The sequence below is a fragment of the Protopterus annectens genome, chromosome 2.part2, assembly GCF_019279795.1.
Source record: "Protopterus annectens isolate FY-2018-M chromosome 2.part2, PAN1.0, whole genome shotgun sequence".
Lineage (NCBI taxonomy): Eukaryota > Metazoa > Chordata > Ceratodontiformes > Protopteridae > Protopterus > Protopterus annectens.
Genome location: NC_056730.1, coordinates 386,969,542 through 386,995,239, shown reverse-complemented (window position 1 = coordinate 386,995,239; position 25,698 = coordinate 386,969,542). Strand labels below are relative to the sequence as shown.

General features: G+C 37.6%; 1 long non-coding RNA gene across 1 annotated transcript; it reads left to right on the top strand.

Annotated features, from left to right (window-relative positions):
- Window positions 1-592: 592 nt before the first annotated feature.
- Window positions 593-24,120, top strand: LOC122796021. Its single transcript, XR_006363889.1, has 3 exons — window positions 593-844; window positions 1,800-1,871; window positions 23,531-24,120. It is a non-coding gene; the product is annotated as an uncharacterized LOC122796021 (long non-coding RNA).
- The last annotated feature ends 1,578 nt before the right edge of the window (window positions 24,121-25,698 follow it).

Here is a 25,698-nt window from a genome sequence, read left to right as displayed (position 1 = left end):
ATCTCTGTACAGCTCTTTGTCGGCTAATAATTTATCAAACACCATTATGTACAAGGGTCAGGGTGACCTGCAGCCACCAAAATAACTTAAATGGATACCCGTACAACACAGACAAAATGATGTGAACTAATCCGCAGTTATCAAACAACACAAGGGCTGCTTTGACAACGGAGTCCATTGATAACGGACAACATTCTTCTTATAACAAGTCCTAGTGGCTTTCTTGGGTTTTCAGACTTACCGCGTCTAGGCCCGCCCTACGCCTACATCACTTTTCTATGAGCTTGGTATTTTGTGCCCGCCAGTTGCTTAGCCTATCGCACTTGGCGCGTGGTTCCGCGCACCAGCTCGGCTTCTCAGCTGGCTGTGGTAATTACTAGGTGCTCGAGGGAACACCTTACTGTCACTCACACCTGTCACCCCCGCCAATACTCCACCTAAAGAATCCCTCGCCATGATGTCATACTAAAGGCTGCTAAGCATCACCCAATTATATTAAACCGCTGAATGTTCCCGCTGTAACAGCTGGGCAATCGCTCCATATTTAAAGCAATGCAATCGCATTCAGTAAACAGTACACATGTTGATTAAGTCGGGGTGGGGAGTCGATGGAGTACTCATAAAGTGAGAGACTAGTGTAATAACTAGTTAACAACACCGAACATAACACGTTTTGCGGTTCTAGTAGGCTGAACACTCAACTACTGCACAGCACAGTTATTTAAAGTCGTGTGACCTTAGTGCAATAGTTCAGTACTAAGCAGTGTTTTATGCCAACTAAATGGACTGGAAATTGGAAAGAATGGCTGTTCCCAAAATCAAAACCGACGAAGATATGCTCTGGGTAAGAATTCACATTAATGTGTCGTTGTGTGTAGGCTTTTATTAGTTAGGGTTACTGAATGTGTAAATCGCTCTTTTTCAAAGGGAGTAATGCTGCACTCATATGGTTGTCAAGGAAATGTAAACAAACTCCCCGGTAACCCATTATGTGAACACACACGGCGGCATATATATATTTTTTCGTAATGGAACTAGCACATTAATAGAGGTAGCGTCAACTTTACATCTAAATATTGCACGCTTTTTAAAATGATTATATACCGCTCAACTGTACAGATTTTCGCAGAATGTCCAGATTTTTGCCTCATAGTTTTGGTCCGTCCCTCACTGTTTTTCTGGCATATCAGTGAGAACTGAAGTCACTAAATAATGACATTCATTTGAGTTATATCATTCAGTAAATGCATGCTAATACAAAACTGGGCATTCTAGTAACTTTATAAGTTTACAAAGAGCAATATTTAATTATGTCCCTATTGTTGAGCCTTTGTCCGCCCCCTCCCCAAAAAAATAGGCTTTGTCCAGATTTCTTTCACCAAGTGGTTGACGGCTATGATAGAGACCCTACATGTGTAGTGACTATATCTGCTATGCAAACAGAAAGAAAGAAATAAAAACCTGTGAAGGTAATTGTGCATGTGATGGTCTGCTGTTTGGGAGGGTATGCCTTTCAAAAAATAATGGGGGGGGGGTGCAGTTTTAATTATTCCGTTTTCATTGTTTTCTCTTATTTTTGCCATTTTGTGATGTATTGGGAAGGAATTCCAACATCAACAAACTAGTTTCAAAAGCGATGCATTGTCGGATCCTACAAAACATGTTAACCACAATGCAACTACCAATAAAGTATTCTAGATTTTTAAGTACGAAAATACTAATTTAATACATCTACATATGTCACAGGCACTTGCTGTCACATTTTAACACATGAATACTTTCTAATGTTTTGTGTACAGGAGAGTATAATGACTAAACTTGCCGAAGATATGAAGCGGAACAGAAGAATACATCAAACGAAAAGTACTGAGGTGAGTGAATGCACTTCCCCATCTGATGGTGAAGTAAGAATATCATGCAATCAACCATAACAGTTGCGTTAAAAGCTCAAATTACTAGTTGAAATACGCCTCCTAACTGTCTGATTGGATAATGTCATGACTTTTTTTTTTGGGGGGGGGGGGTCTTTTATATTTTTTCTCTGCGTGGATTTAATGATATAAAGGCAAAGCTATTTGAATTTTCGTCACTGATGTGTAGAAATATAATACTGCAGAAAATAGGCTATCACATTCCTCGACCCTTTTTCATACATAAGCTATGAGCAGAACCTGTGGCTTTTCGATATAACACTTTATATAGGTTGTCAAGGTAGATTATATAGTTAGATGGCTGACATTTTAAATATTATGATGGAAATATGTATTTGTTGTACAAATGCATTGATTTATTTCCATTACAATGTGTTAGTACTATACTGGTAAGCCTGTAGTGTAAATCATTATATGAATGGAAGAAATGTGACCCTGTTGTTGGAGAATTTTTAAATTTTCCTTATTATGAAAAACATTCTGTAGTTGGTACATCAAAAACACTGAGAAACTGCAGAATGCTTGTCATGTCCTAGTTAGTACAAAATGTTTGTAAAGTATAACATAAATGTACACATTTATAAAGTGAGCTTGGGAGTACTTAAATCACCAAGTGGTGGAATTAACAGAGTGGAGCATGTTGAATTTGAATGTATTTTATATGTATGCCCCCCCTGACACACAAGTGCACACCCATAATTATTTATTTCCTTAATTGCCTATACATTTACTTGTTTGTTTATATGTTTATATATATATATATATATATATATATATATATATATATATATATATATATATATATATATATATATACACACACACACACACACACACACACACAAAAGCCAGCTCGCATGACTGTTACTGCATCTTCAGTAAAACAATAAAAATAAAACTACAGAGACTAACAATTTCAAAATTAATTGATTACTAATAAAATTATTTTGACATCTAGAAATTTAAAGTAAAAGTTCACAATCATGTTGTGTATACAATTATGTATTACACAGTTTTTAGTGATACTGTGCAATATGCATATGTAATTGTTTTTTATATATAGACAGATATCAATAACTATAGATAGGCAGTTAATATAGGAGTGCTTTTTTCAGTTGGTTTATTGTAATGTTGATTGAATGTAATGTTATATATTTGTTGGAAATAGGTGCAACTGTCTGAAACTTCACGTTGATGTGTTTTCTCATAAGTGCTAATTATGTAGTAGATATTTTGCTATTCTTTGATTTCCTTGGCTACAGGTTTCATTGTATATGTGCATACAGTTTTTAGTTATGTATATTAAGTAAAACATAGCTATACTCTTATTGCTAAGAATGTTTGCATTTAAGAATTTCTGTTTGTTTTGTTGAAGAATATGAGTTGTTTTAACCATACACAGGAGTACATTTATATCTAAAAATGAAGTTATGAAAATTATCAGTTTTTAGTTATGTATATTAAGTAAAACATAGATAAACTCTTATTGCTAAGAATGTTTGCATTTAAGAATTTCTGTTTGTTTTGTTGAAGAATATGAGTTGTTTTAACCATACATAGGAGTACATTTATATCTAAAAATGAAGTTATGAAAATTATCACTACACTCAGATGCACTGAACAGATCAGTGAACGTTCTGATTTGGGGCTTCAGGTATGTTTGTATGTTAGCAAATGTTTTTTCCCCTTATTTTTCATTATAAATCATTATATAAACTCTGCTTATTAATACAATAAGGCATTCAAGAATGCATTTGCCAGCATATGGCTTCTACACAGTGCTTGATATTTTTCTTTTTCATTTAATTGCAAATTTTTTCCTGTGGACAAAACCTAGACTCTTAATAAGTGTACATTTGTAGAGCATAGCAAGGTGGCAACTTCCAGGCATGGATACTAGATTTCTTTGTACATCTGTGTATGCGCTCATGACAAATGATGTATGATTTCAAAGTCTATGTAGTGAATCTATTCATCCTTTATGTGACCTGCTTTACAGCAGTTACTTGAGATAACTTACAGGTGCAGAAACTTTGCCATTGCTGTTCAATGGATGTGGTTAATCCAAGGCAGATCTTTGAGGTTGGTCATGATTACCTTTTTTTTATATACCAAAGATGCAGTAAGAATGCTTTGCTCAATACATTGGCCAGATTGTAGAGGAATCAACCTTTCTGAGCCCCACAGACCAAAACCACCATAACATTTCTATTTACTGCTGTATAAACACAGACCTTGGGTATAATATCGTTCTTCTCTCTTCAGTCATGCCTGTGTGGCTTTGGCCACATTATGTTAATACTGGGGACTGTGCAATTTATTGTATTTTTGTCATATTTATATGTGCCCTTACATGTAAAAATACGTGACTATGTGCTATGAATTGGTAGATAACCACTTGTGTTATTGAGGGTCACAGTATTAGGAAGCCAAGTAGGGCTGATCAGACTTTCCTATCTTTTGCAACAGGGTCTAACTTATTCGTTTTATAATATAAGAACTTTATAAACCAAATCTCACACCTGAATAAAAATATCAAATGTTTCACAACATTGTGTAACAGTACCTTAAATAATGTTGTTTAAATTGTATACATCACATTCCTTTTTACTAATTAAATTACACCCATTTGTTACTTTCTTTACAAAAGTCTGCTAAATACAGGCCAAAAAAATGCTAAAACGCCTTTTAAAATGACATATTCTGCATTAGTAATGTCTCATTCTTTATGTTTAATGCCTTACAACCAGAAAGCAACATCTTAAATTCTTCCACTATATCTGATCAAGTTTCATCTGGATGATCTTAAAGTCCACTGTATATGTCAAAGTTTTCCATTTTTTTTAATTCAGCTTGGTACAGGAACATACCATTTGAAAATAATCTGCATTTACCTCACTGTAGTGCCAGCTGGTACTCAAATTCGACATATTTCTAGAAAACAGTTGCTTTGGATTGTGGTGCCAGGGACTGTCCAACTTACAAAGTGCAAAAATCAGCTTACAAAGTGAAAAGATACGATCTACTAAAGGTCCACTAGTGTAAGTTTTCACAAGTAAATCAGCTCATTCCTGAAATGAAGTGTTATTTTTTTGTGAACTTGGACCATTTATCTATTACAGGGTTTCCTTGTGTAGGATTCCTTTCATTAGCTGTATATATTGAAACCTGAATTTCAGCTTTATTTTATTATTTATAGGTTCCAAGTTATTATTTGTGCAAAAACTCATAAGCCACAAATTTTCTTCATACAGTCTACTCAAACGGATCTTACCTGAATGTATTCCCATAACTTTAAGCCGTGTCCTTTTATGCATACCTTGCTCATATTGAAGTGTTTAGCTGAATATTCCATAAATCAGTCAGATATATCTAGCCTTGTTAAACTGAGGAATGTCAGTAAATGCTCTTGCCACCCTTGTAAGTGCCACATTGTAGACATTAGGGATATAAGGTTCTTTCTTGTTAAATAGTGTTCCAAATAAAATTCTGTCTGTTTCTAATTCTGTTGGGTTCCACATTTTAGTGTCTTCAGAGTACATCAGTTTAATGTGATTAAATAAATTAACTAAAGTACAAAAAATGACCAAGTTGGTCTTGGAATTAACAGATCCCCAAGTTCTACCAGACTACTGTGGCTGTAACATAGCAAAGTATATTAGATCCCCCTCATCCCACCTTAACTTTTAAACTCATTAATATTTTTCTGTTAATTCTGGGATGTTTGAGGTTCCACAAAAGTCTGAGATCATAGTTTTAAAAAGTCATTGGGTATTTTGTAAAGAAGGCACCACAAGACAAAATAAAAATAGGGACAATTACAATTTTATGGTCTGTAATCTGTTGACAAATATGAAAGCACATTTTTTCCAGTGGAACATCTTGGTTATCATTTCTGGTAATGGTTCTTTAGAATTTCCTTCTACAATTCTCTAGGTGTAGTTTAATGCTTAGATATGTACAAATGGATGCATTTTTAATAGGGACCAGAAATTCCATTAGGTTTTGACTTACTTGTTTAATGGAAAGAATAATGTTTTGCTTTTATTGACCTTTAATCCAGATACCATTGAAAATTATTATATTGCATTTATAACTAATGATGATCACAGCCATATCATAAAATTGAGATACTGAAAAATGATAGATTGTATTTGAGGTACACCAAATGTGTTTCTCCTTTGAGTGTAAATAACAATGGAGATAGTGAGCACTATTGCCTGGCCCCTTTCTATATCACCTTCTGTAGTTAACCATGTTTTCAGCTTAGCATTCATAGATTTACATCTTTTTATGAACTGCATAGGGAATCCAAAGCTAGATGAGGTAGCTTATATGTATGGACAATTATAAAGATGACATGAGGGTTGACATAATGGTTAAGGTATTTAAATTAGACACAATATACATGGTTTGATTTTCACCTTTGGAGAAATTGGCTGGGCTTAAAATGGCCTGCAAGGTCAGGCAGCCTAGTATTTGCATATGAATTATGAGCTATGAACCATATGGAATGGTATTTGAAAGTCTAGTAAAAATGGAGCAAAAATGTTTTTCTACGTTTCACAAACTTATGGATGTTAAACCAAAGCTTATGGATGCCTGCACTCTCAGCTCTCCCATTTCAAAACATTGCTGTAGTCTTCAAATTAGTTGAAGAGATGCAGTCCAGGAGGCCACGAAGGAGCCTATGATGAATTCCCAATTGCGTGAAAGCACTATCTACTCAAGGTCACACTATAAGTAAATTCAAATAGAAAGATTCAAACCCTGTACCACTGGCACAGGAAGCCGCTCATTAACAAGTCAAAGGTTTAGTTCTCTGTGCTAACTGCCAGACATGCTGGTAACCTGACCCTGCTCCTTGCCAAATGGTGATCAGTTGTTGCACAACACCTCTCTTTACCTGAGTGACCATGAAATATAATCATGGGCCTGATGGCATGACAGCAAAATCAATCCTCTACCTTCTGAGCAAGGTGCTCAGATACTAGTACATTTATAACCAACCAATTGTTTGAACATGGGGTTCTTATGGAGAGTCTGTAATTAGCCCAGAAGTACAATAAGAGCTCCACATTTAGGTTCAGATCAGGCAACCTGTTTCTCCCAGCTTCACCCATACAAGTATACTCATCATTCACCATGTGAGCATTGAAGTATATCAATACTATTTAGAGAGGCAAAAAGTTTTGCCCTGTCAAGCATACATCCTCCAAGATGTTCAGATAAGCTAAATGGATATTACGCACATCTGCACAAATGCAAAGAGTTTTCCTTTCTGCAGCTCATGATCACAGTGAGGCAACCCCTTCATCTAGTGGCACAAACTCCAGTTATACAATGGTTAGTTGGGAATATCCCCAAACTATTCTAGGGCCTGCCCCCAAAAGAGGTATCCTCAGTATAAAAGAGGGACCATTCCTGAAGGAACTGTTTTTTCTGAAGAATATGAGCAGATAATTTTTAACCTCCAGCTTAAGATTTGGTTTCTTCCACAGCAGTAAAGTGATGTTACATGCTTCATGCACCAGTTTCCTTTGTCAGGCCCTTTTCACTATAATGTATTCTTTTCCTCTCCAACACTAAATTGGCAAAACATTTATCTTCCAATTTCCACCTTGTGATGGTACTCCCATATAGTGGCTCCATACAGCTGTATTGTGCTGAACCGGTCCAGGCTTCAGTGGTTATTTAGGTATCAGACATTTGCTGCTTAACACCACCTCCGTCCGTGGCTTCAAAAGTAGGCCTTGCTTTTAGACTTGGTATCAGGATTCCCAGCAGTGGAAATCAGTGCAGATAATCATCATGCTTCTTCAAATTCCTCCACAACCATCAACAATGTCCATACTCCAACTGGTGAACCTCATATGATCACCCATTCATACATGGACATCTTGATCAATGATCTACCTATGGTGATTGGGTGGCTATGTATCTTCTTCTAGCAGGTATGCTAACAGCTACTTATCTGGAAATTCTGGCCTGATTGTTTTTTATTTTGTTTGCTTAATTTTTAACATACTTTTTTATAGTCATTAGATTACATTTTAGGAAAGTTGTACTGGGGCAAAACTAGTAGCTGCATGCAAGGAAATGTGTCAAATTTGCTGGAATTACATGTTTTTACTTTTCAATAGTTTGTTGTAGTTTTGCATTTCTTACAATTGGTTGAATTCCTGTTATATTTTCTGTTATACTTCTGGATTCATTTATGATGTGCTGTTGGGTAGAATTTAAACATCCATGCTATAGAACAGCACTGTTCTGGCAAAATGAAAACTGCAGCTTTTGTTTAGCTGCATTCAATGACAAGTTTTTTCTTTTGTGGTGCTTCATCAAATTGAGCTGACCTATGTTTTTGCACTACATCTGTGTTGCTCAGAAATGTTTAGAAGTTTGTTGAGACTTTATGGCTGTTCTGCTGCAGTTCTTGATGCCACTTGAATTTTGGCTTGTTCTGGAAAAAGTGTGCCATTTTAGCCCCTCTTTTCTCCATATAGTTGCATAGATCTTTGCTAGGGGATTGTAGACTTACATAGTCCTGTATTAGATATTAACTACAAATAGTGTTTGTGTTACATCTCTGAGTCTCTAGTATTACTCTGAGCTGTATGCCTCCTTTTCCAGTTTTGTCGATGTACAGTGTTCCTGTGTGAACTGTTTGAAAACTACATCCATTTTATTCCTTGGCACTTTTCTGGCAGTTATCTCACAACTGGACTGTTTGCACAACTTGAAACTAAATTCCATGCACATTTCTGAATGTCATTTCTGTTGTCTACTAAGTTATGGCACTGTCCTTAACTATGCATATTTACTTTAGCATTTATGTTTAACTTGGAGACCTTAGTCATGAACTTTTTGTCAGTTGTTACCATATACATTCTGAAACCGTTTTTTCTAACTAAGTGCAAAACAATTTCTTACAGATATTCACAAAAATGGTGGATATTGGTGATTCAGTGCCCAGTTCTGCATCTAGCTGCACTCCAGTTATGTCTAGGGTAATTAGTATGTCTGTAGGCCACACCTAAAAACTAAGTGCAGACTTTCCAAAATGTGCAAGTTTCTTTTTGCCCAAAAGTTTATTTGTATTTTCAAATGTGTGTCTTGTGTAACAAAAGCACTATCAATTATATATGATTATCATCAGCTCTGTGACACACATAAATGAAGCTCTGAATGAGAGCCAGGTGACTCGCATCTGATTAGTGGTCTTGACACTCGAGGGACTGAGAATGATTGCCCACCAAAAAGTCAGTATGTATGTTCTGCTTGAGGAATTGCTCTGTTGTTGTGGGGCTACACTTGGGTCACTCTGAGAGATAAGAAAATTCATGGTTAAAAAGACAACTCTGACCGCCTAAATAATTCTTGGGGGGAGGATGGACAGCCAATGTTTGCCAGACAGCTATAGAAATGAAACACAATAATAAGCAATTATCAATTTGTCTTGTAAAATTTAGTTTTGAAATGTGCATGCTTCACTTAATTGCAAAATGTCTTGCAGATATGGAAGCTTCAGATAGTACAGTTGTGTACATTTACCATAAATGTAGATGTTCGAGTGTATTCACTGTTGCAGTCATCACATTTGGGTTGTCTGCTTGCAGTAGTCCTCAGTTGGCCTGATTATCAAAGTCTTGAGTCCTGCGTCATTTGCTGTCTCATCTTCCGTGACGTCAGGTAGTCAGGGGTGTAATGGCATCGGCTGCATGATTTATATCAGTTTTTCTTGCCCCAGATGTCGGGTTCCCCCCTAATGGGAAGCAATTTAAAAAAAAAAATATATATATATATATATATATATATATATATATATATATATATATATATATATATATAGATATATATATATATACATACAAGGTTATACCTCCAACAAAAAAGCAAATACACCAAAAAGCTTTTAAGCATAGTAAAGGAGAGTAGAGGTATAGCCAAAAGAAGTCAGGGGGCTGGAGGGAGGGTAACCAGGACTGCAACACTGAATACACTCTAACATCTACATTTATGGTAAGTGTACACAACTGTACTATGTTCTTTGTGTTTCATTGTTGCAGTCATCACATTTGGGTAGATACCCAAAGCTAAGGATGGGAGGTGGAATTTAGATAGCATTAGGACCAGCTATAAGGCCCTGCAAGACTGCAGTGGCAAAGCCAGCTCTGGATTTGGAGAAAATTGGTAAATGGCAATGCTTGGTGAAAGTAGGGACACTCTGAGAAAGACTGTAGAGGTAGATGCAGCCCTGGTTGAATGGGGTTTAATCCCTTGTGGGATAAGTTTTCCATGGTGCTTATAGCAGAAATGAATGCAATGGCCTATCCATTTAGAAATGGTTTGTTTTGAAATAGCCTTCCCCACTGCCACTGCAGCAAATGCCACCAGCAGTTGTTCAGATTTCCTTTGAGGTATAGTCCTGTCCAAGTAAAATCTAAGTTGTCTGTGTACATCTAAGGAGTGCAGTATCCATTCCCCTTTGTTTTGTGGATTAGGAAAGAAGGTTAGCAAATGAATGGACTAAGCGCCACACTGGATACCACCTTGGGCATGAAAGAGGGATTGGTCCTGAGGGACACCCTGTCCGCATGAAAGATGATGAAAAGCTCCACTGCCATAAGGGCCTGTAATTCAGATACTCTTATTGCTGAAGTAATTGATAAAAGGAAGGCTGTTTTCCAAGAAAGGAATTTTAACTGCACTTGCAGGTGGCTCAGAAGGAGGAAGAGTGAGTTTTTCCTATACAAAGTTAAGGTCCCAGGCTGGAGTTGGGGCTCTCCTGGGTGGTCTTAAGTTTTTGGCCCCTCTGAGGAACTGCTTGAGCAGTGGATTTGAGAAGAGGGGTGGTTCTGTGTTGTAATGAGCTCAAATAGCTGAGGTGTGAATTTTGTTGGATGAAAAAGAAAGGCCCTTATGAAGCATCTCAATTAAGTATTGAAGAATCTGAGGTAAAATGGGCACTGTCATGCCCATCCCTTGAGTTTGGTTCCAGGCACAGAATCTTTTCCATTTTTCAGCATAAGATTTTCTAGTACTAGGCCTCCTTGCCTCCAAAATGACAAACACTTGTTTACTGAGGGATGGTAACAAAGAGATGAGGTAATTAGCCAGGCTGCCAGGTTCAGGGTTTGAAGCTGAGGGTGCAGAATATGACTCTCCTACTGTGAAAGCAGGGTAGGTGTCTGTGGCAGGTGCCATGGAGCCAGCAGTGACAAACTGGGCAAGAGGGGGTACCAGTGTTGGCATGGCCAATCTGGTGCTATCAGTATCGTCCTTAGTTTGTCCTGTTTGATCTTTAGTAGTACTTTGGAGAGGAGAGGCAGAGGAGGAAAGGCATAAACTGATAGATTTTTCCAGCTGAAGGACAGAGCCTCCACTTTCCAAGCTTGTTTGTGGGGAGTCCTTGTGCAGAATTTGTCTAATTGGTAGTTCTGGGGGGAGACAAACAGGTCTATATCTGGGCTCCCCCATTTGTTTATCAACATGTTGAAAGTCTTTGGTTCCAGTTTCCACTCATGTGGGTCCATGAGATTTCTGCGTAGTTCGTCTTCCAGTGTATTTAGTTTTCCTGGCAGGAATTGAGCCTGTAGATGCACTTGGTAGCTAAATGCTGTGTTCCACAGAGCCATGGCTAGTCTGCAGAGGGGGTAAGAATGGGTACCCCCCTTGCTTGTTTATGTACCACATAACAGTGGCGTTGTCAGTCTTTACCATTAATTGTCCTGGAAGAATGTTGTCCTTGAAGGCTGTCAGAGCATTCTGTACAGCTAACATTTCTTTTTGATTGATATGCAGGTGCATTTGACTTGGGTTCCATTTGCCCTGAATGCACTTCCCTGCCAGGTGAGCCCCACATGCATAGTCTGATGCGTCTGTTAGGGTTTGGGCGGCACGGGGTAGAGTGAATGGTATTCCTTGTTTTGGTGTTAGGCCTCTGCCCACCAAAGGAACTCTAACCATAGGCAAGGTATGATAGGAATCATTGCTTCTAGATCCTGAGAATGTTGACACCATAGGCTTTTTAAATACCATTGTAGTTTCTTCATATGCAGTCTTGCATAGTAGAATGCAGGAGGCCATGAACCCCATGGCTTGCAGTATTTGCCTTGCAGATAACAGGGTTTTTGTGGCCATTAGTTTGAAGTAAGTTGTCAAATGAATTTGTTCCTCTGGGGTGAGGAAAGCCATCTGGGAAGTTGTGTTCAAGCTTGCTTCCAGGAATATAATTTGTTGACAGGATACCAGATGTGATTTCTTTTCGTTTAAGGTGTACCCCAGACAAGTTAGCACCTTTTGTCCAAATGCCAGATGATTCAAAAGTATGTCCTGGCTTTCTGCCTGAATTAGACAATCGTCCAGGTATGGGTATATTTGAACATTTCTTTGCCTGCAAAATGCAATGACTGGAGCTAGGCACTTTGTGAATACCCTGGGCGCAGTAGATAAGCCAAAGAGCAGTGCAGAGAACTGATAGTGCATGTAGCCTGCTTTGAAGCATAGGTATCTTCTGCAAGTTTTCCTGATTGGGATGTGCAGATAGTCTTCCTTTAAATCCAGTGTTGCCAACCAGGCATCTTTGCCTAGCATAGGAAGTAACTGGTGAAGAGTTAGCATCTTGAATTTTGGAATCACCAAAAAGGTGTTTAAAATAGAAAGGTCCAGGATAGGATGCCATGAGTTGTCTTTTCTGGGTACCAAGAAAAGTCTTGAGTAGAAACCTTGTCCCTTTTCCTCTTCTGGTACAGTTTGAATAGCCTTTATGCTTAAGAGAGAGAGTACTTGCTTTTGAGCCTCTGCCCACTGATTTGGGGGTAGATCTGGCCAACCGTTTGGGGTTGATAACATGTGGAATTGAAATATGTATCCTTGGAAAACTATATTTAAAACCCATTTGTCTTGGGTTGGAAGTGGGAGCCCCCCACTGCTTAGTCCTGTGCGTACCCTGGGACTGAAGCCTGGGTGTTGAGTTTGGACTGAGAAGGCCTGGAAGAGGCAGGAAACTAACAATTCTTGGAGGGCCAATGCCTACTAAATCTTGGAGGCTGTACTTGTAGGAAACCTTTAACAGTTTGCACAGATTTAGTTTTTTTCTTCCATCTTTTTAAAAACATCTACTTTGTTGCCAAACAGGCGGTCCTGATTTAAGGGAGCATCCAGCAATTTAGCTTTAACATGATCTGGCAAAGATTGCTCCTTAACCCAAGCATGCCTTCTAAGTATAGATCCAGTGACAGCAGCCCTGCAAGATGCCTCTAGCGAATCAAAACCACATTGCAAAGTATGCTTTCCAACCTGCTAAGCAGAATGCATTAAATCCTGTAAATCCTTATTTTTAGCACAGTCCGGAATCAACATCATTGTCTGTTTAAGCAATCCAATAATATGCTGCTGATACCTTAACATCTGAAACTGGCAGTTTAAGTTGCAGAAGTGTATACTTTCTTACCCCATCTATCCAGCGCCCTGGAGTCTCTATCAGAAGGTGTAGGATTTTTGGCAGTAGTAGCTTTAATGCCCTTGGGTCCCTGTGAAATGGTCTCAGGATCTGCAGTAGGATTTTTAAAAAGGAACTTGTGAGAGTCAGGAACCCTGTAATATCTATCAGGTTTTCTGGGAGCAGGAGGTAATGAGTCCGGGGCCAAGCTAGATTCCGAAAAGGCATCATCAACCATGTCTAGTACAGGAGGGATAGCTAAAGGCCTGTGTTGGGGCAGGAGTAAGAAATCCCTAAGTCTCTTTTTAGAATCAGAGTAATCATGGCTTTCCCAGCGAAAGTGCTTAAGAGTATGCAGGGTTTCACCAAAAGAGAAATCCTCTGGGGAGGAAGCAGAGGGAATAGAGTCCTCTGCATCAGAATCCTCATAGGTAGATAAGGGTAAATCCTGGTCATCAGAGGAAATGAAATTTCAGAATCCTGGTCAGAAGTATCATAAGCAAATTCAGTCCTAGATCTCTTGGAGGGGGAAGGTTGGCTTCCCCTGATTAAAGTAATAAGGTCTTCAGCCATTCTTATTTGTTTTTTAGGCATAGAGGCCTGACCATGCGGTCTGGGCGTCTGTTTTCTAGGCATAGTTCAAGTTTTAGGCCTTGAATAATAATAAGAAGAAGATGGCATTGGTTTAATATGCAAGTCAGTAGGCTTGAATACACCCTCAGAAGCCGGTGCCTGCACAGCGGTTCTGGACCCATCCAAGGTAGAGACATCCGCAGGTTCCACAGCTGAGGCATTTCATGGCACACCAGACTACGAATGGGTCTCAGTAGAGGCCTGCAAATCTGAAGTAGCGGGTATCAGAGGCTGTGAAAGGGCCTCCCTGAGTACTGGTGAACTGGCGACTGGCTTAGGAGAAGCGTCGTCAGCAGCTTTGGACCTAGGCGGCCTGTTTGTCTTTATCTTTACGTTTTTCCAGAATGTCGGTAGTTGGATGGCTTACCGAAGACATATCTGGATAATTGAACCGAGTACCAAAATATTTAGAAGCGTAAATATACCGATGACTAATAGTTCGTTGCTTAAATAAGGCACAAAACCGACAGCGAGGTACGTTGTGGTCAGGGCCTAGGCAAGGAATACAGTACAAATGAAAATCTTTGAGGTATTTGCTTTCCACAAGAAATACAATTATTGACATTTACTGACATCGGTTTAGAGCAAGAAAGTTTCCCCAATGGGGTACTTAGCTTTAGTTGAAGACCTCAGTTCTGAAACCCGAAAACGAAAATTTCAGGAATCTGCCGACCGGCACCTGCGAACTGCTTCTGTTTCGGGCACCGCACGGCAGGAAAGACTGATGTAATGGTATCGGCTGCATGCTTTATACCCCTGACTACCTGATGTCACGGAAGATGAGACAATAACTGATGCAGGACCCAAGACTTTGATAATCAGGCCGACTGAGGGCTACTGCAAGCAGATAACCCAAATGTGATGACTGCAACAGTGAAACATGAAGAACATGCATAGTTACATAGATACACACATATACACACACACACATATATATATATATATATATATATATATATATATATATATATATATGGGTTCTCTAATGACCGAAAACGCCGATTAGCCGACAGTGAAATCACCGAAGAAGCGACGACCGACGCTGCGTTGACCGACCGCTCGCTCCGACAGCCGGACGGAAGACGACAAGGGGAATGTATAATGCGACCCGGTAAGTATGCGATAGTGAGGGATTTAGGTGTGCAATACTCAGGGATGTAGGGTTAGGGTGTATGATAGGTGAGTGTGCGGTAGTGTAAGTGAGTTAGGGTTAGGGTGCAGGTTTAGGGTTAGGGCTAGTGGATATGTGTTGTAGTGTACTGTGTTGTTGGTGATTTCTGTGTGTCGGGAAATCGTTGGTTCGGTCTTTAGAAGTAGACCCATATATATATATATATATATATATATATATATATATATAAATATTATCAAATGACATTTCTTTACTTTATCAAATAAAACATTTGTTTAATATGGATATTAAAAGTGAGTGCACATAAACAGACATAATTGTTCTGATATACCTGCTTAATCCATATTGGTTCTGTTAGTAGCTTCTTTAGTAAAGATTCATAATAACATACATTTTTATTTTTGTTTTGCTATAAATTCAACTCTTTGTGAATCCATCTACTTATATTTCCATATACCGCTAAAATAATATATGGCATTCTGGATGTCACTGCCTCATTTTACTGAAAGGTAACAGTTTTAGTATTTTTTATATTCACACTACATAATGTAATATTCCTAGTCTGACTTTCATTTTATGACTCCTTCTCACAGAGACGCTAATCTCTGGATTAATTGTGGAAGAGGTATCCATAGCTGAAGACTAGAAGTGATACAAAATCTCTTATTGTCCTTGATAGATCAGTACACTTGAACTATTTTTTGTAATCATCAGAGATATTGTGAGACAGAAACATTTAGTTTTCAAGTTAAAGTGAAGTGGCCTTGATAAAGGAGATAATCCATGAACAAACATATGCAAATATATATGCGTTTTAAGCACTTCTGAAAAGCAAACCTTCTTTCTTAATGGCCTAAATACATTTCATTGTAATCATCGACTGATGGATCTCCTTGTTAAAGCCACTGCCTGCGTCTTTGACTTCTACACCTACTTATATCATTTTACTGATAAGGCAGTCCCCATACACTCCAAATGTAATGATAAAATTTAAAAACAAATCCCTATGATGAAATACCTGTATAAATAAATTATATAGCAATTATGATGAGAAATTACTTAATGCTTATAAGTAATATCATTTTGCTTACATTAAATGCAAACTTAAATAGACCAGTAAAGAGCTTAGAATAACCATTAAGAAACTCAGAGTTGAATACGAACTTAAATAGCCACTAAAACCAAAAATTAATAGATGCTAGAAAGTTAAGAGGCTAATACCAACAACGTTCAGAGCTAGTTTTCAATAATATTCCCCACTATGCCCAAAGGAAATAGCTAATACCCTGTCTGACAAATTTAGTGCAACTTGTGCTACATCCACATTTACAGCTATTCCACAGTCACAGCCATCCCCTTTAATTACATTCCACAGTTACAGCTGTTCCACATATTCCACAGTCACAGCCACCACCTTTAATTGCTATGTAAGAAGTCCTTTAAGTCCTCTAAAAAGCTAATAATGGCTCATCTATTGGGCCCAGATAACATATCAAGCTGCCCTTTACATCAGTGCCAAATATGGTTGATTTGAAGCCCTACTTAACTTTCAACCTAAACATCTCTATTGGTTCCATTCCTAAAACCTGGAAAACAGCTGCTGTAATGTCATTGCAAAAGGGTGGTCCAACAATAGACCTTCAAAGTTATAGGCCCATTAGTCTTACTAGCTTCATATGTAAAGGAATGCATCATTGCAGATTTCATTAATATGGACATTGAAATTCTGTTAGCTGAATTGATGAAGGTCCAGGGCTATCTTAAAGGAAAGTCCTAATTCATTAACCTCATTAATTTCTCTGAAAAAAGTCACTGAAGCAATGGATAGTGATTATGCAATACACGTAGCATAGCTGGGCCGGGCCAAGGTGTTTGACACTATTCCCCATGCAGATATTATTGACAAACATATATAAATCTGAATAAGAGGCTTTTTCTTTTGCATTGGAAAACTAAGTGACTGACAGAATCCTTTAGAGGGATGCATTTTTTAAAAGCAAAAAGTTATCAGTGGTATACAACAGGACTCCGTGTTGGGCCATCTTCTATTTGGCTTTTATTTCTCAGACCTTCAGAACAGCACGTCTGAGCTGTGGTTATAGAAGCTTACAGATAACTGTAAATTGGGAGATGTTATTTGATCTTCCACTGCCTCACAACTGCTCTAACATGGGTTAGACAATGTTAATTCATGTACAGACAATGGACTTAAATTAAATGGAAAAAAAATTGTAGTTTAGTTCTGGTGAGCAAAGCATGTCCCATGCCATGTAGGTGACATACCCCCTCCAGTCAGACACTGTCATAGGAGTTCTAGGCACTCTTAATGCTAAATCTTGACCATTGCAAAAGTTAGACAAGTCTTCTCTCTAGCTTATCTAATTTCCAAAGGCATCTCCTCTAGATCCAGAGAAGTCTTAATCGCTCTTTACTCATATCTCATCGAACCCATTATTGGATATAATACCTCTTTTGGCATGTATTTTCTAACCATACCACCACTGGAAAGATTTAACTAAAAATACTAGTTGTCAGGCCAGACTGACAACCCTCTTTCTAGACACATTTTCTTTATACGTTTCCATGGGGGTCTGTGTTTATTTAGCCTTTCAATCCATGAATGATTGTCTTCTTTGACCTTCTACTCCTTCACAGAACAAATTGTTCCTCAACTACCAGGTTAAAGGAACTAAACCTTCATTACCAGATAAGTACGACTCATTGGTGTGATAGATTCATATCCCAATGTATCCTCCACCTTTGGAACAAACTTCAGCTGAATGTCAAGCACAGCAGCACACATGCCACCTACAGGGTACACTTAGATAATTAGATGGGTGGGCCTCCAATTCTCCCCAGTCTACTTTGCATTTCCCCTCATTAAGGCTGGAGGAAACTTTCAAATGTGTTTTTTTTTTTTTGGGGGGGGGGTATTAGGTTTGCATATTTCTGCAGACTGACTAGCAGTTACCTGTGAACCTAAGAGGTGTTTAACGTTTGATTTATTTCAATGTAACCAGGCAGCTATGTCTGCAAAGACTAAATCTGCTAGGTCTGAGGTTGTTGCACTTCAGATTAATAAGAAGAGGGGGGGCATAGTCTCATTTACGCAGCCTCAAGACTTTTGCAACAGTCACAGAAATGCACTTAGTCACATACACACAAACATAGGCACACACATACACAGAAATCTACCCACTGACCCACAAATAAAAAACTCCAAAAGCACTGTATAAACATACCTATACTGTAAGGCATAAAAATACACCTGTTACAAAATATATTTCACTGAACATTCACTGAGAATCCCAGCACTCGTATCAGTCAAGATCAGATTCTTAATTCTTCCTATTTTCAGGCCTGGCAAACATAATGTAAAGAAACATGACACATATCTTGCATCTCCCTTTTTTATGAAACAAAAATAAATTACCTTTTTTGGTAGAATTTTGTAATGTAGTTCGATAAAGTATACATATTTTATGCTGTTTCTTTGATAATGTGCTTATATTTTTTCCATCATTTTTGTTGCTCCCTGTTTTTTAAATGTTTTTTTAAGGGGTATTCCACATGCCTGCTGGAAATGGGAAGAGTTGTGTGCTAGCCGATATTCAAATTTTATGCTAATTAGATATCCTGATCTTTTTTTTATCTGGATGGTCCTATTTTTCAAAGATCTTTCTTCCTATTGCCAGTGTCTGCAAGTTGAGAGATTTGATCAAGATCTGTAGCACTATTCTTACTCAGTTCATAAGGAAATGGCCACAGCCGACATGAACTACAGCACACCATTGTGCCGTATAGTAAGATGTAAGAGTATACCAAAAATAACTGGCATGTTTTAATGAGAGACGATACATGTAATAGCTGGGGGATAACCATTCAATGTCCATGTCCATATGGAATGAGACTATCACAATTTACAAGTCACAGTTATATATTAGTAAGGTAAGTAGAGCTGTTATGATTGTAGCATTAAGTGGATTAGCTGAAGAATGCATTATTTCTGTTTCGTACTTCTGGAGGGAGTTTCCATTATTTGGCCAACTTTAAGTTAAGTTTGGATGAGTTTTATGGTGACAGTGTCTTATTAGACTGGTAGAAGAGGTCATCACCCCCTGCCTGAACCTGACTTTATCATTGTATAATTTTTGAAGATGATAACTGCCATTCTGCTAGAGGAGCATACATTCTGATAATCTGTGTAAACATTTTTGGAAGACCTTCTGTTCACTGAATTAGTACTTGTTCAAAGAGGAATTATCATAGTTTAGTTTGTTGATGCCGGTGTTCAGTCAAATGATACAGATTTATTTCATTGAGCTCAAGTAACACTGGGATAAGGAAGTTTTTTTTTTTCTTGCCCCAAATGGCGTGTGTTCTAAGAGTGAATGTGTTTAGAGATAGATACAAGGGTGTGGGGGCTCTGGAGACCACAGTCCCTATAAAGACACAGTTATTTCATTTTTTGTTTTGTTTATTTTGCCATTGTTTACATTTGTAGTTTTTATTCATGCGAGGAGATGCAATGAAAGGTTCATATAATGTTTAACAATATACACGTACCTACATTTTTATATAAATGAATCTCCAGGAAAGCATGAAAGTCAGATTTTAGAACATATTAGTCATTAAGACTGGGCAGCTTGACATTTGATTACTGTGGAGCAAAACTGGCCAATCTATAAAAAAAAAAAAAATATATATATATATATATATATATATATAAATATGTATATATATATATATATATATATATATATATTTATAATGTTATAATCAAAAATGTTGAATATTCATTAGAAAACCTTATGTCAGTGTAAAAAAAGAGAAACTGCACATATAAGTGAATACTCAATTGTGTAAATCTAATATGGAAGAATTCAAGTTTTTTGTAGTGCAGGTAAGGAGAGTGCAGGAAATGAATGACTGAAAAAGGTGAGTCATTATAGCAGTTAGTGTGTATTTCTGAGTGTTCATGGGTTAAGGTTAGAGTAAGGTCTAGGTCAGAAGATAGATTTGGTGTTGTACCTGTTTAGTGTCGTGTGTGTGTTCTGTGTCCTTTAATCTTGTATAGTGGTACTTTTAGGGAGAGGATTTTTAGTAACAATGTATAGGGCTGGGGTTAGGGGCAGAAGTAGGGTTAGGGTTAACACACAAGTAAGTTGGTGCAGGACGGTAAAGTAGATGGGTTTTATGGCTGAGGTTTACTAATACAGGGCTTTTTAATGGATAGAAGATTTATTGTGATTCACTCTTAGCAGGGTTTAATTTTTTTTTTTTTAGTGATTTTGAAGTTTATGCTTTTGTATTTTCAATCTATAATTGTTTTATATGTATGTGTTTATGTGTGTGTATATATGTGTGTATGCATGTATGTGTACAAGTGTGTATTATACAATGACCCCCCATTAATATTCCAAAACGTGCACGCTGATTGGTCAGCGTGCACGTTGTAAATCAGAGTTATAGTAATGGAAAAAGGTCTGGTCGGCTGGACTTTTTCCATTAGTACAACTCTTTTTTTTTTTTTTTTTACAGCAATGGAGAACGCAAGATCTCCTTTGCTGTTTAGACACTGTCTCGCTATGTTAAAGGATTTTAACTTAGCGAGACAACTTTAAAAAAAATGAATGGAGATCTTCCTATCTCCGTTGCTTTTTTTAAAGGTGTCTTGCTATGTTAAACTCCTTTAACATAGCGAGACACTTTGTAAAAAGCAATGAAGATCTTGCTTTCTCCGTTGCTTTTGCCCACAGCTGTGATGTACTGCGTAAGTATATGCATGCGCAGTACATCAGAACTGCCGCAGAATACCAGCCAGCTGTGGAAGGGCAGCAAGGAGGCATTATAAAAGGGCAGCAAGGAGGCATTATACAATGCCATTACTTAAGAAAAATAATAATTTTTTTTCTTAAATAATGTCATTGTATAATAGCAATAACCCACTTCTGGGTGTGGATAATGCTGGATTTACCCACGGTTGTCACTCGGGCTTCACCCTCATGACCAAACCACACCAACCATGGGTAAATCCAGCATTACCCACACCCAGGCGTGGGTTATTGCTATAATATGGCATGTATGTGCATATATGTGCATGTACATATGTACACACACACACACACACACACACACACACACACACACACACACACACACACACACACACACACACAGTCAACAAGGATTTCTTTTAAATAACAGAATGAAAACAATTGTGTATTTTTGAATTCAGTAATCTTTCTTTAACAGCAGAGTGACTTACTACTGGTTTGAGGAAAGCCAGGTATGAAGGATTATCAACATAAATGTTTTTTTTCATAAAGTATTTCCAGTGCATAGATGTCACTAATATTTGCAATATTTAAAGTGTGTGTGTCTTTATTAATTTATTGTACCCCAATGCATGCACATACACATCCAGAGGTGTATGCACGCATGTGTAAACACATGCGGATGAACACTCAACATGCGCACCCAAAACAAGTATATTCTCCCTTTCCTCGTTTTTTATAGAATTCCTGTTGAACTTCGGTAGTGATCCTTGGTATGTGATTTAGTGCAGTCATTCCATTGTACTGCTTCTCCTTGTCATGTTTTTACAGAACTATAGTCTGTGAAGTCACCTACAACATGCATCTCTGGTCTTGGTAATGACCGAGCTGCAGAAAGCATTGCTGTTTTCAGTTTTCTCTGTGGTTTTTCCATGCTTTAAACATTAGCATGCACATGGTCCGTTCTGAGTCTTTTTATTTTTTAATTGCCTAAGGATCACCAGAGTTTGATGGGTCTCTATCACATAGTCGAAGTTTTGTAAGTTCGAGCACCATATGTTCGAACTTACAAAACTTCAACTATATATAAAAAAAAAAAAGGGAAACTGAAATAAAGGGTTGTAAGCAGGGGCAGGCCCCTTTACCACATTGTAGTGTGGTCTTGGAGTTGGTATATTTAAAGAGCGGGGTGGGTGTGGGGTGCTGGGGGGCTTGCCCCCCTGGTTACAAGTGTTGGGTAAGTTATTTATTTATTTTTATTTTTTGCATTCGAAGTATGACAGCTTCGAACATATGGTCTCGACCATATAGCATTCAAAGTTGTCATACTTTGTGATATAGACCCGAGTTTAATATAGATGTTTCCCTAATTATTTCTTGACTGCTAGTCATTTTCACTTGTCAGTGGACTCCAGCTATGTCATTCTTCTTACTATGGACTATATTTGCATCCCACACTCTTAGCTGCTGCAAAACATTTTGCATATTTTCTGACTGACCCTCATATTGAGGCATCAGTTTTATTTGGGTCTATATCACATAGTCTAAGTTTAATAACTTAGAACACAGAATGTTCAAACCATCCTGTTCGAAGTTAAAAAAACTTCGACTATGGATAAAAAACAAACAAAAAAAGAAAACAAAATAAACTGTAAGAAAGGGGGTTCAAGCCTCCTTGTACCCCCCCGCTACTTAAATATACCAAGTCTGAGATCGCACCACATTGAACAAAACGGAAACCTCCCCTTATGGAGATTTCTGTTGAAACGCTCAGACTTATGCAAATTCGAACTTATGGTCTCAACCATATGAGGTTCGAACTTGCAGAAGTTCGACTATCTGATAGGAACCCGTTTTATTCAATATCTTAGTGTCATCTATAACAGAGCACACATATTCCTTGCCTGGCCATCATTCAAACTTTACCTGGGAAAATACAAAACCTAAAATAATGGTAAATGTAAGATGCAAAGACAATGATGAAATGTATCAGTAAGGCAGTGTAGTGCTAGCTGGCTGTTTTTACCTTTGATAAACTGGCAGCTGCTAGATACACGCCATATTGCTGCATTGAAGACCCATCTTCTTGCAATAATTTAAAAAACATGCCAGTAGTGTATACTGCACTCCTGGAAAAAACATGCTTGAAATAGCTTCTTTGCTTATACTGTCAATAAGGGAGGAATGTTATAGCTAACATCTTGTGTAACCTTCGCCAGTGAGTTACTGATGTGGTATCTGTAAATGTGCCTTTTCCAATGGTGTCTGCATCGGACAGGCAGTGTATTGTTAGCTGGCTGCTTTTTGTTTATGTAGCAGTCACTACTACTCTGCCACCTGCTGCATGACAAGCTCACCTTAAATAAAGCACAGCTACCTATGAGCGATTTGTGAGGAGATATTTTTTATGCTTTAGCATCTTGTGTATAGTAATTGAGCAGTGAGTGTAGTTAGAAAGCATGCAATGGTTATTTTTTATGCTTTAGCATCTTTTGTATAGTACTGGAACAATGAGTGTAGTTAGAAAGCATACTAAGTATGTTACTGAATCATAAGTGGTGGAATTGAAAGAATACATGTCTAATTAGTGTGACATTTTTATTTGATTACCTAGCCAAGGAAGCTAGCAATGAAAATGCTGACAAGCTGACAAACTGACTAGAAGAACTGAGAATGCACCAAATGGATATGTACTTCTGTGTGGTGGTCAGGCAGTGTAAAGTTAGCTGGCTGTAATATGCAATCACCCCAGCTAATGTGATGCTGTCATATTACTGCACGTTCTCTAAACAACATGACTCTGAAGACTGTTAGATGTAATATCCAAGCTAAACTAATATTGAAATTCCACTGCCAGAATGAAGGCAAGGAGGAGAAGAAAAGCATCCAGAAATGAAGAAAATGGGTACGCTGACCACCCCAAAATGTTCATGAAATCCAGTAAAAGGAAACCAATTACAATGTCAGGAAAATGTAACTTGGATGAAAATATGTTGCATTTTGTTTTATGACCTACTTTGTTTTGTGATTAAACATATTTCCCTTATAAATAATAAATGTATTTATGTGCATTTGTTAACCAGAGAAGAGCACTGATGTAAATGTAGTTTTTTCATGCTCAGCCAATGAGTACTATGTGGCTAAGTGGCTTTTTTAAAGTCACACAGTATATTAAACACAAGTAAAACCAATAAGAACAGAAGGTACGGGCACACAGTAGGCAAATAGACATTGAGAGAATCAAACCCTATATGACAAGAAGTGGGTTACGAACAGCTCGGGCCTTATTGCTCTGCACTAACTGCAAAAGTCAAGGACTTCGCCCTTTCTAACACAGAATACATTCTGTCCTGGTCTGGGATTAAAATGCAGCTTTTAGCTTGCTTCATATTCTAGGCAACTTGTAGTCTTCAAAATAAAAAAATGCTTTTTGCTGTGGTGTGTGAGTTAGTGGCATTACCATTCTAGAGAGATTGTTTCTTCGGTTTTGTTCCCATTCCTTCATTTCTGTCCGTGTCAAAGATTTGTTAACACTGTCCATGCCTGCCACTCTTGAACAAATAGTCTTAGGTTGTAATGCATGATCCTTAGTACTTACGTGATCAGTGTGATGGTAAAAGGAACTGTCGCCAACAAATTGACTAATTACAAGCTTGTCACAGTTCTTTTTCCTTGTGGTCTGATTTTCATATAAATGTTTATAATTGCGTATCATACTATGGCTTAGTTTCTACATTGCCGATAACAGCTGCACCAGATTGAAGACTGTCCAAAAATTTGTATTTAGGCATATACATATAAATATATAGCAGTAACCACAATAAAATGTGAGCACTTTGGTTTATTGGAAAATGCCAGCTACAGACCACAGTTTCACCAAAAGGTCTTTGTCAAAGCATCTACCAATTACAGTAACAAAAAAAAATTCTACATTCAAAACAATCACGTGACTGTTTAACAGTGAGTTGTTTGAAAAGTACATTGCTTTTTGAAGAATTGCATCAGCAAGATTCGACATAACAGTAACAAAATGTAAATGAAACGTACCCAGAGATTTTGTAAATGAACGAACATCCCAAATCAAAAGTTTTCATTCCAGTTTTTGAGAGAGCTTGCTACAGTTCCTTCTCCTTGTAGTCTGATTTACACAAAAATGTTTATAGTCACTTACCAGTCTTTGGCTTAACATATCTACAAACGTTAAAGATGGGTTAAAAAATAATTTTACATTTTATATATATATATATATATATATATATATATATATATATATATATATATATAAAACCACTCGCATACAGGTGCACACAAACACATGCATAGATATGAAAATGTATATGTATGTGTGCATATACATATGTGGGGGGGTCTACTTAATAGCCAAATTAACGAAATATCAGCATTCACAACATCAGTCATAAAGCATCAGCACTGCAAACATCAACTCACTACTGCACATTTGTGCAGTAACACAATAGGTGCACACAAAAATAAAGCTTTAAAAATAAACAACTGTTTTTTGCATAGAGAAAAGCCCCTTGTGCCCCCACATCCCCTGATAATTATATATACAGATTGTACAATATGGGGGAAGGGCATATTCTCCTACCCTGAATATTGTGTAGTCTATGCTGAATATACCCCTGCCCCGAATTTTGTGCAGTCTCGCACACATGTTATCTGCTTAATCGACCAAATTCCAGATTTAAGACTAAAATAACACGCATACATGCATGTGCACATGCACACGCATACATATGTAATTATATATATATATGTATA